The following is a 10,808-nucleotide window of genomic DNA, read 5'->3' on the forward strand; positions in this document are numbered from 1 at the left end:
AGATGGCTGCAGCCAGGTGAGGGTAAGCCATGAGGGGACCTCCGGCTGCCATGCTGGAGGATCCCCATGGCAGCGCTGTGGGCGTTCCGATCATCCATTTAAAGTAACACACTGCCGCAGATGCTGATCTGTATTGATCAGAGCATTTGAGGGGTTAATGGTAGACATCCACGCAATCGCAGATGTCCGCCAATACCGGCGGGTCTCTGTCTGCTGATAGCAGCCGGGACCTGCAGCGCATGACGTGAGCACCGGTCCGGTTCTCGCGGTCATGATGGAGCGTAAATGTACGCCATGGTGTGTTAAGTACCACGGCACCATGACGTACATTTACATCCATTGTTGTTAAGGCGTTAATGCTTACTACATGTGGACATACTGGGGGAAATGCTCTAGATTTCTGGCACTTCTTGCACCAAGATAGAGGTGTACTACATGGTGCATGCTGATTTATTTGTTTTAGATACGTTTTTCCTTCCCTTAACCACTGTGAAAAAGTGACAGGGAGAGTTACGCCAAATTATTCATATAGTATGAGTTATTGTGATAAATCTGTCTCAGCTTCTGCCTGTCTGGTCTAGTTGTATCCAATCTAAGTTTAGGCCAGTATTACTAAATCTGCCCCAATAAATCTATCTAAACGATTGTGTTTTATAAATTGCTTATTAGTGCACATAACAAAAATGTTATGTGAGTGGCTTTTCTCTGAGTTATTGTGTCATATCAGCATTTAGTTAAAGCATGTGCATATCTGTATATAAATGTGTCTTCATTCAGGGCCTTAGCTATACACATTCAGGATACTTCACACATAAACATTATCATAATACATTTTATGGAGTGAGTGGCCTTTGCTTTTCCAAGGTCCAGAGATTTTTAATGGCACCCTAAATAGCTGTCTGTCTGAATGACCTGTAAAGAGCAATGATGGCTCTTACTTCAATAAATTTACCCATATGTCACTATTGCTTAGTGCAGGACTGTGTGACTCAGTCCTTAAAGTCCACTGACCTGCCGGTGCTTAAGAATGTCTCCATTTAACTTGTAATTAACTAATTAACATTGCTTTGCCCTTTGTATATATCACTAAGCAATATGCTTGGCTATATATACTCCTCTGTAGTCATGAAGTGCTGTAGACTGATGATGGAGGAGTTGGTAGCGGTATAATGTGTTTGCTGAAGTATGAATATACTCTTTCCAGATATAATTGTTGAATATAAAATGTATTCATTATTATATCCCTAAAAGATCGGCCCTGCATTTTTAAAATATGGCTTCTTTTGTCTGCATTTCTGGAGTTTGCGGAAAAATATGCTACAGTGCTTCCCTTCTCCACAGATAGTGCAACTAGTAAGGCCAATGTAGACTGTTGATCAAGAGAGCTGTCATATTTTCAGTAGGGAAAGATTTGCTCCACTCTATGCACCTTAAAGGGGTACTCCACTGGCCAGCCTTCAGAGCATTTTGTTCCAAACACTTTGTGTGTGCTGTGCGGGTTGGTCACGCCCCCTTGTAATGTCATGCCACACTCCCTCAGTGCAAGTCTATGGGAGGGGGTGTGATGACATTACTTGTTAGACTTGCATTGAGAGGGCATGGGGTAACCTCATGAGGGGCATGACCGACCCCCGCAGCATGCACAAAGCATTAAATGTTTTGAATGCTGGCCAGTGGAGTACCCCTTCAAGTATGTCTTTTTGTTTCTTCCTCAGTATTTGGTTGTTTGTAATTTTGAAAGGTTAGGCCTAATGGACAAGCTTTTTATTCCACGTGTATAAGAAACATTTCTAGGCATGTGAGATCATAGCTTCTATGATTGCAGTCAATGAGCATATAATAACTAAACACAGTGTGAATGACCATTATTTTATAACTGCATTGGGGTGCAAATATGGATTGTTTAATTTTTTTTACTATTTATTGCTCTATGATATGCAGTATATTTGTATTTATTTATTTAAAGTAAGAGCCAAATAGGTCCTGGATCTTATGTTAAATGGAACCATACGCCTCCATTACCCAACTAAAAACCAAGAATATAGGGGGCTCAATCAATGATAATAAGATGGGTGCTCATCAGTGTACAATACACATGAAACACCAACACAGAAAAAGCGTAACACTGAAAAATGTCAGCACACCAAACATGTAATGCAAAGTATGAAAAATCTTTATTAATGACATACACAACCCTGTAAACAACCACACTTGGATGGTAACAAAGGAAAAAGATAAAATCCTTTACAAAATGAAGCCCAAGCAAAGATCTAGGGAAGGGCCATGAACCCCCTCACCTAGAGATTGGCAACTGTCCCACACAGTAGAAGGTTAACAAACTCCACCCAGATAATGTATATAGAATGTAAAGTATACACACAAGATGAAGGTATAGCAAAATATCACAATAATTAATAATGTCTTATTATATTCAAGTTATGCAATCCCTATATACTTGCAAACTGCAGATGATAAAGAACGAGCATCCCAGACTGGGTGGAGAGACCAAAGAGTATTAGCATAATAATGGGGACGGGGCTACTAGAGACCCCACGCGTTCCATCGCTCCCAAGTTGACTTCCTCAGGGGTGCTGCCCCATTATTATTGCAGTGATAGACTAGAAGCATTTATATTTCCGCTGTGTTCCAGGGGTCCAGTGCTGGATATAAGGATTTAGCGACATTTGCTATGTTTTAAACGGCTGTTTAAATAAGAGAAACAAATCCAAGCCTTGGACAGCTCCTGCCAAAAGAGAACTTTGTAATATTTCTTGGAATTTGGGCTGGTAAACCCCATTTTGTATATAAACAGAATGATAAAGTATGTCTTAGTTATTTGTTTAATGCATCTTTATAGTGGTTGGTGTTCAGTTTGTCCCATATGGAGCTTTAAATATTCTGGCTTCTTGAAGTCACAACTAGGGAGAGCTATGGAGTTTTTCTGCATACAACTTGCACATTGCATGCAACAGGAGAACCATATACAGTGACCCCCAGACCTGCGATGGTCCCGACATGCGATAATTTCAACATGCGATGGCCTCTCAAGGGCAGCGGTGACGAGCGGTGACGATCCGGAGTGGCAGGGACAGGTGAGTACAGCTTCCTATACTTTACATTGCACGCATCCCTCAACATACGATGGTTTCAACAAACGATGGTTCATTTGGAACGGATTACCATCGTATGTTGAGGGACCACTGTACTTTACAGTAAACTCCTAATGGCTGCTGCAGAATGTTATTTTAATCTATGACAATGTGATGTAGAGCCAAGAATGGAGCTCTATATCAGAATTGCTAGGTTGAAACATTGATACAGAAATTGCAAAATCCAAGTACTAAAAATTTTAGATTAAAGAAACAACATTGCTGGCAAAAAGGTGGATGTTCTCTGTTAGACCAGACTCATAGGTTCTCATATTTATAAAAAAATAAAATAAAAAAGATAATTAAAGTTTTAAACAATGCCCTAAAATAAGCAGGCCCCCTATATGTAAGTTGATGGTAATATGAAACCGAAAGCCATTGTAATGGCTGTGGTAGGTGGATCCACTGAGCTGTTGAGGAAGATGGCTTGGGCCGTACGAAGGAGCAGAGTCTAAGGTGCCGCTGGTTTTCACCAAAGCCTGCCGCAAAGCAGGAAGGACTTGCTGCGGCAGTCAGCCCCCAGGTCACTACCTCTGATACGTCTCGTCCCCACAGGCAGCCGAGGTATAACGTGGCACAGGTAGGATGAGACTCAAATGTAGTCAGGACAGGCAGTAGGTCAGGACAGGCAGCAATGCAGCAAGGTCAGGTCACGAAGCAGGAGGTAATGTCAGTATGTCACGAAACAGGAGCAATGTCAGTATGCATAGCAGGGGATCAGATACAAGGCAAGACTAGACACAAAATACACTTTTTCTTGGCAACTAGGGCACAAAGATCCGGCAGCGAGCCGCAGGAAGTGCCGGAACTAAATAGGGACTAATTCTGCCAATTATTGGTGCACTGGCCCTTTACCTTTAAAAGAGTCGGCACGTACGTGCCCTAGGAGGCGGTGTCGCGCGTGCTGACAGGAACGGGCAGGAGGAGGACAGAGCGGGACTCGCAAGCGAGCGTGCCCCGCACAGGACCGAGGGACATGACCGGAGAAGGCAGAAGCAGGTGAGCGGCAGTTCGGGGTTCGCATGCGGTCACGTCTTGCGAGGCAAACCGCGGCACTGCCAGGGACAGAAGGAGATAGGAGAGAATGCTCCCAGCCGGAAAGCCCGACTGGAGCGTGACACATGACAGCCATTAATACACAGTGATACTATGTGAACTTGTCCCATAACACAATAATAAGGGGAAAGTTGTCTTTAATGCTGTATCATAATTTCCACCAATTACACACTTTTTATATCTGTTTTATATCTACACATATTTGTAGAAATCTTTATACTAGTAAAAGAAAAACAAAAAACAATATAGTAGCAGATAATAATGTCAATTTGAAAATAATTTTTCTTCAAACAGAGCTAGTATGAAAAAGATAAATGTCAAGTTGGAATTTCTTTTTTTCTTTTCTTTTTAAGCTAATTTATTATATTCCCTTTTCTTCCCACAGATGCCAATGAAGGAAGATACAAGAAAAGATATCAAGATGACAGGGTGTTGACAGGAGCAGGGAGGCTACAGTGGTTCCCTTCCCCACAGACAACAGAAATGACATCATGTCTCCAGAAAATGACACACTAATGAATTTAGCAACACCTGAACTTTTGTGACAAGGGAAACCTTTGACACTGGTAAGCTCTTTGGTGTCAGTAATGATAGGATTCTCCATCCTACCCGTCTCAAGATCCGATGGCTGCATTACCTTTGCAGACCTAACAAGTTGACACTAGTTCATTTGCTCCTCTCACCATGATGACATCTCTTTTGCAGAAGACCTGAGGATGTAATTGACTTTCTTTTTAGTCAAAGGCTTACTCCAAAATGTCATTATGACCCAAGACGTCTCTATCTCGTTGGATACAAACAGGAAGCAAAGGATTTTTTAAAGGTGAAGTAGATCTTGCTAATGAAGAAGTATCTCTTGGCATCTGGACAGGGAGTGCGCTGCCGAAGCCTCCATTTGGGTGAATGTCATAGGTCACAGTTCCAGCAGTACAAAGAGTAGTGATTAAAGATGATATATTAAGTTGGGATAAAATACTTAAATGAGAGCTATAGCCAAGCGAATGGGCCTAGAGATATTTTGTTAAAAACATTTTTTATTTTTATTTTATTTTAACAGAATCCCAATTATTGTAATCTCAAGCAGATGCTTTTGGAATGTCAAGACTGTTAACCCTTCACTGCATGAGGTTATTGATGTAACAGGGACAGATTTAGCAAAAAGACCCAGTTGAGCAAAAAAGGCAACTGCAAAAGGCATTATCAAATTATAAAGGAAAATAATAGTAGACTAAGCTCACTAAACATTTTAAACATATGGTTCAAAATTATATGAAATAGCAAAATTGAACAAACTTTGTCAAGGGCAGTGTTACTTCTTTTTTCTAAAGAGACCGAAATAGCACTACCCGCAACCGGCTCAATAAAATAAATAAAGTAGTAGGGGTTAAGAAAACAAACTATTGACACCAATATATGCACTACATGCGCACACAATTAACCCCAAATAAAATCAGAAATAGAATAAATGAGTAAATCCATGTGGAAAAAAGATATATATTTGTATTAAATGATCATTACATCAGTATATTACACACAAGGACAGAATAAAAATGATAAAAAGATAGTATAAAAAAATATATATGTATGTATGTGTGTATAAATGGCTAAAATCACAAGGAGCAGGAGGGGAGTCCAGACAATTGCCGAGTAAAATATATAGCCAAAAAGGTCTATATACACTGAATGGGATCACTGCTGCATAAAGAGGAGTGAAATAAAGTGCACTGGCTTGATATAGGGAAAGGGGAACAATTAAACTAAGGTTAACAATTGCAGATCATTGACGAACTCCTGTAAGACAGAGCAGAGTCCAAATAGCATCGCAAGATACTTGAAATGTCCATCACGAATATTAAACGCCGTCTTCCATTCTTCGCCTTCACGTATACGGATCAAATGATGGACCCCACGAAGGTCACGCAGAGAAAATCCTGGCACCATGCAAATGATCAAACAATTCCGAGATCAATGGAAGTGGATAGTGCTTCTTGACAGTAATTTTATTCAAGCCACCTTTTTTTTCCACGAATAAAATCTGGCTCTGGCAGGGGAGAACAATTTCCTGATTAATCCTTTCTGAACATTTTCTTGGATGTAAGAAGACATGGCATGAGTTTCAGGAACAGACAAAGGGTAAATTCTGCCCTGAGGAGGTGTGGTACTGGGCAATAAATCGATAGGACAATCGTAGGGATGATGTGGTGGTAAAACTTCAGCTTGCTTTTCACTGAAGACATCAGCAAAGTACAGAAGGAACGATGGCAAACCGGACAGAGTAGAAGGAGACACCAACTTGGACGGATGGGTATGAAAACAGTTGTTATAGCAGTAGGTTCCCCAACGTAGTACTTCTCCCGTTTTCCAATCAAGATGTGGAGAATGTAGATGCAACCAAGGAAGGCCAAGTAGAAGAGTGGAGGTACAATGAGGAAGTACATAGAAGGACAATTTTTCCTTATGCAGAACTCCAACTTGCATAGATAAGGGTTCTTCTCCGTTGACTTCCCGGCTTCACAAGGCGGGATACTGGCAGAGGATACCTATGTACTGGGGAGGCATCGATAAAATATCCAGCGGAACCAGAGTCCAGGAAGGCAAGAATGGAAATAGTCTCTTTGGAGAGTAAAGAAAACTGGACTTTCAAATTCAAGAGTGGAGAGGTGGTATTCACACCTAGGGAGGCCTCTCCCACAAACCCTAGGTGTGAGCGTTTCCTTGTGACTGTGGATGCAGAGGACAATCTCTGAGGAATTGATCTGCACTGACACAGTAGAGGCAAAGATTCTCAGCTCGTCAGCAAGTTCTTTCCTGCAGGGTCAGGCCAGACCGGTCCACCTGCATAGCCTCCACTGCAGGAGGCAACATAGAAGGTTGTTGGAAGACAGGTGCCAGGCGAGGAAAACGCTGAGGTCGTGCAGACTCCGTTTCTTGACATAGTACCTCATGTCGTTCAGAGAAACAGATATCAATCCGAGATGCCATCGTTTGAGTTCATTTAGGGTAGATGGCAATTCCCGAGTAGCAATGACATCCTTTATATGATTAGAAAATCCTCTCTTGAAAGTGGCACAAAGAGCTTCCTTGCTTCAAGATAACTTGTTGCAGCAAGTGACACCCAGGTCGCTACCTCCGATACGACTCAACCACACAGGTAGCTGGGCAAGACGAGGTACAGATGGATGAGGCAGAGGCGTAGTAGGACTTAGCAGAAGGTCAAGGCAGGCGGTAAAGGTGCGTAGTCAAATAACGTAGCGGAAGGGTCAAACATACGGGTAAGGCAAACAGACAATAAGGAAAGCTTAATCTCAGACTAGGGGCACTGAAGATCCGGCAGGTAAGAGGGGGAGGAGCAGGCTTAAATAACATATGGGAAGGACCAGGCACCAATGGGCCAGCATACCCCATTAAATTTGGAGAAACCTGTGCGCGCGTGCCCTAGGAGGCGGGTGCACGCACGCAGGGAACGAACAGGTGATTCGCATGCGGGCATGTCCCGCGATGAGAATCACGGTCCCTCCAGGGTAAGGAGGCGGAAAACCCTCACGGTCAGAGCAAGAAATTGATTTGAGTCAAGGGGAGGAACCACCCTAAAAAACCCTGGATATATTCTCCGAATTTTCTTTAGCTTGTAAAAAATGCATGTCACAATTTAACATTTATTTTAATGCATACATTTTATCTTACCTTCTTATGGCCTTTTATGTCCTATGGAAAAGCTTTGAGAAATGCCAGAACAGAATGCAAAAAATACCTTGAGAATGCTGTTTTTCTTTAAATATGGCAGAAATCCAAACAATGAACTAAAAGTGAGGAAGTAATGCCACCAGCAAAAAAGTATTTCAATGCTTGCTTTCATCAGACATCTAGTCACAGTATTTTTGCAAAGAAAAACGTGTTGTAAAATATGATACTATATCTCCCTACCCTTAAAGGGGCTATCCACTATAAGGTGATTTTAGCACTTACCTGCCAGAAAGTAATGGACATGCTTAGAAAAGATCTGCGCTTGTCTTTGGGTTAAATGGTTGTGTTGTGAGATTATCATAAAGCTGTGGTTTTATTTTTGTGAACTAGGTATTTCCTGTTGGAGTTCTCTTTTACTACAATCCCACAATTCCACTTTTCTTCTTCCCACACATTAGCCACCCCACCCATTGAACCACAAATGAGCTGACCAGTGCTTTACAACCAGGGTGCCTCCAGCTGTTGTAAATTCCCTGTGGTCGCTCCACCCATTGAAGCATAACAGGCTCCCTGTCATCACCTGACTATTGAGATAGGTATTCCCAGGATGCAGGGCGGCCAAGAGACTGAGACAGGAGTAATTTTGTATGCTGTTAAAAATGAACATCCAGAGCAAAGATCACATAAAAATGTGAAACCAGCCATCATAGACAGGTACAGACCCTATATTATAAACTACACTAACTTTAACACCTTAAGGACCAGGCCCATTTTGGCCTTAAGTACCAGACCAATTTTATTTTTGCATTTTCGTTTTTTCCTCCTTGCATTCTAAAAATCATAACTCTCTTATATTTCCATCCACAGACCCATATGAGGGCTTGTTTTTTGCGTCACCAATTGTACTTTGTAATTATATCACTTATTTTACCATAAAATGTACGGCGCAACCAAACAATTATTATTTAATTGGGAAAATTGAAAAGAAAACCGCAATTTAGCAAATTTTGGAAGGTTTTGTTTTCACGCTGTACACTTTCTGGTAAAAATGACATGTTTTCTTTATTCTGTGGGTCAATATGATTAAAATGATACCCATTTTATATGCTTTTCAATAATTGTTCCGCTTAAAAAAATCTCAAACCATTTTAACAAAATTAATATGTTTGAAATTGCCCTATTTTGACCACCTATAACTTTCTCATTTTTCCGTATATGGGGCGATATGCGGGCTCATTTTTTGCACCATGATCTGTAGTTTTGATCATTAACACTGTTGTTTAGGTTTTACTTTTTATAAATTTTTTATAAGTTTTTTTGGGAATAAGATGTGACAAAAAAGCATACATTTTTGACTTTTTTAATTTTTTTTTACGTTTACGCCGTTCACCATACGGGATGATTAACAATATATTTTAATAGTTCAGACTTTTACGCACGCGGCAATATCAAATAGGTGCATTCATTTTTTTAATGCTTTTTTGGGGGGTAAAATGGGAAAAACGGACGTTTTACTTTTTTATTGGGGGAGGGGATTTTTTAATTTTTTTAACTTTTTTACTTTACATTTTTTTTTTACTTTTTTTTTTTAACTTTTTATGTCCCCATAGGGGACTATTCATAGCAATCAGTTGATTGTTAATACTGTTCAGTGCTATGTATTTATTTATTTATTTATTTACATAGCACCTACAGATTCCTCAGCGCTTACAATTATGGGGTAAAAACAAAGACAAGTATCAGACATAATATTACACAATAACTATTCAAACAAGAGCAGAAGACCCCGGGAGACGGCCGGAGCCAGGTGAGGTGACCTCCGGCCACGATGCTGGATGATTGGATCCCCGCGGCAGCGCTGCGGGTGATCCGATCATCCATTCAAAGTACCGCACTGCTGCAGATGCCGTGATCTGTATTGATCACGGCATCTGAGGGATTAATGGCGGATGTCTGCCATTACCGGCGGGTCTCTAGCTGCTGATAGCAGCCAGGACCTGCCGGGCATGATGCGAGCACCGCTCTGATGCTCGCGATCATGGTGGCGCATAAATGTACGTCATGATGCGCTAAGTACCACGTCATTTATGTCCATTGTCGTTAAGGGGTTAACGCCCCTGTAGCATAGTAAAAAAAAATTATAAATCCTGGAATACCCCCATAAGAGAAAATAAAATAAGAATCTGTTTTTCTATATAAGCAATATGCACTGTCCAATGTCCATATGGATCATAGAAAGCTTGAGGCACACAGCTATGGATCCAACACTATTTATTTGGCAATTGTGGCTTGGGATACAGAACGTTAGGACACAGCCGTTTAACAGTTTGGCGCTGCTTTGTCATTGCGAGAGATCCTAATGCTCTGTTTGGCGGGCTGCAGTTGGTAAATAAATAGTGTTGGATCCGTAGCTGTGTTCTGCAAGCTTTCTTTGCTTTCTATGGACGTTGGAGCTTTGGCTTTAACAAGTCGCTGAGCACCACGAAGGTCTGGCGGTTGGCATATTCTCTATTATACTTATGTTCATAATATGCACTATAATGCGACTTGCACAGTTCCACATAAAAAGCTACATCATAGCTTAATTTTACCATAGAAGTGAATATGATTTCTTCTAGAAAAGAACTTTTGCTGATATAGATCGTAGGATGGAGCAGAGTATTCGAGATCCACATGATACGGATCCCAAATATGGCCAAACTCTTTATGAATCCTTACAGAAACATTAAGCAAGCTTATCATCTATTCTTTGAAGGAAAATCTCTCTCTCTCTCTCTCTCTCTCTCTATATATATATATATATATATATATATATATATATATATATATAAATACGGTATGTAATACGCTAATTTAATTTGTTTGAATTTTTTCTTAAATAAAATTTACTATACCTGTATTAATAACTCAAACAGGTTT

This window comes from Hyla sarda, chromosome 4, assembly GCF_029499605.1.
Source record: "Hyla sarda isolate aHylSar1 chromosome 4, aHylSar1.hap1, whole genome shotgun sequence".
Classification (NCBI taxonomy): domain Eukaryota; kingdom Metazoa; phylum Chordata; class Amphibia; order Anura; family Hylidae; genus Hyla; species Hyla sarda.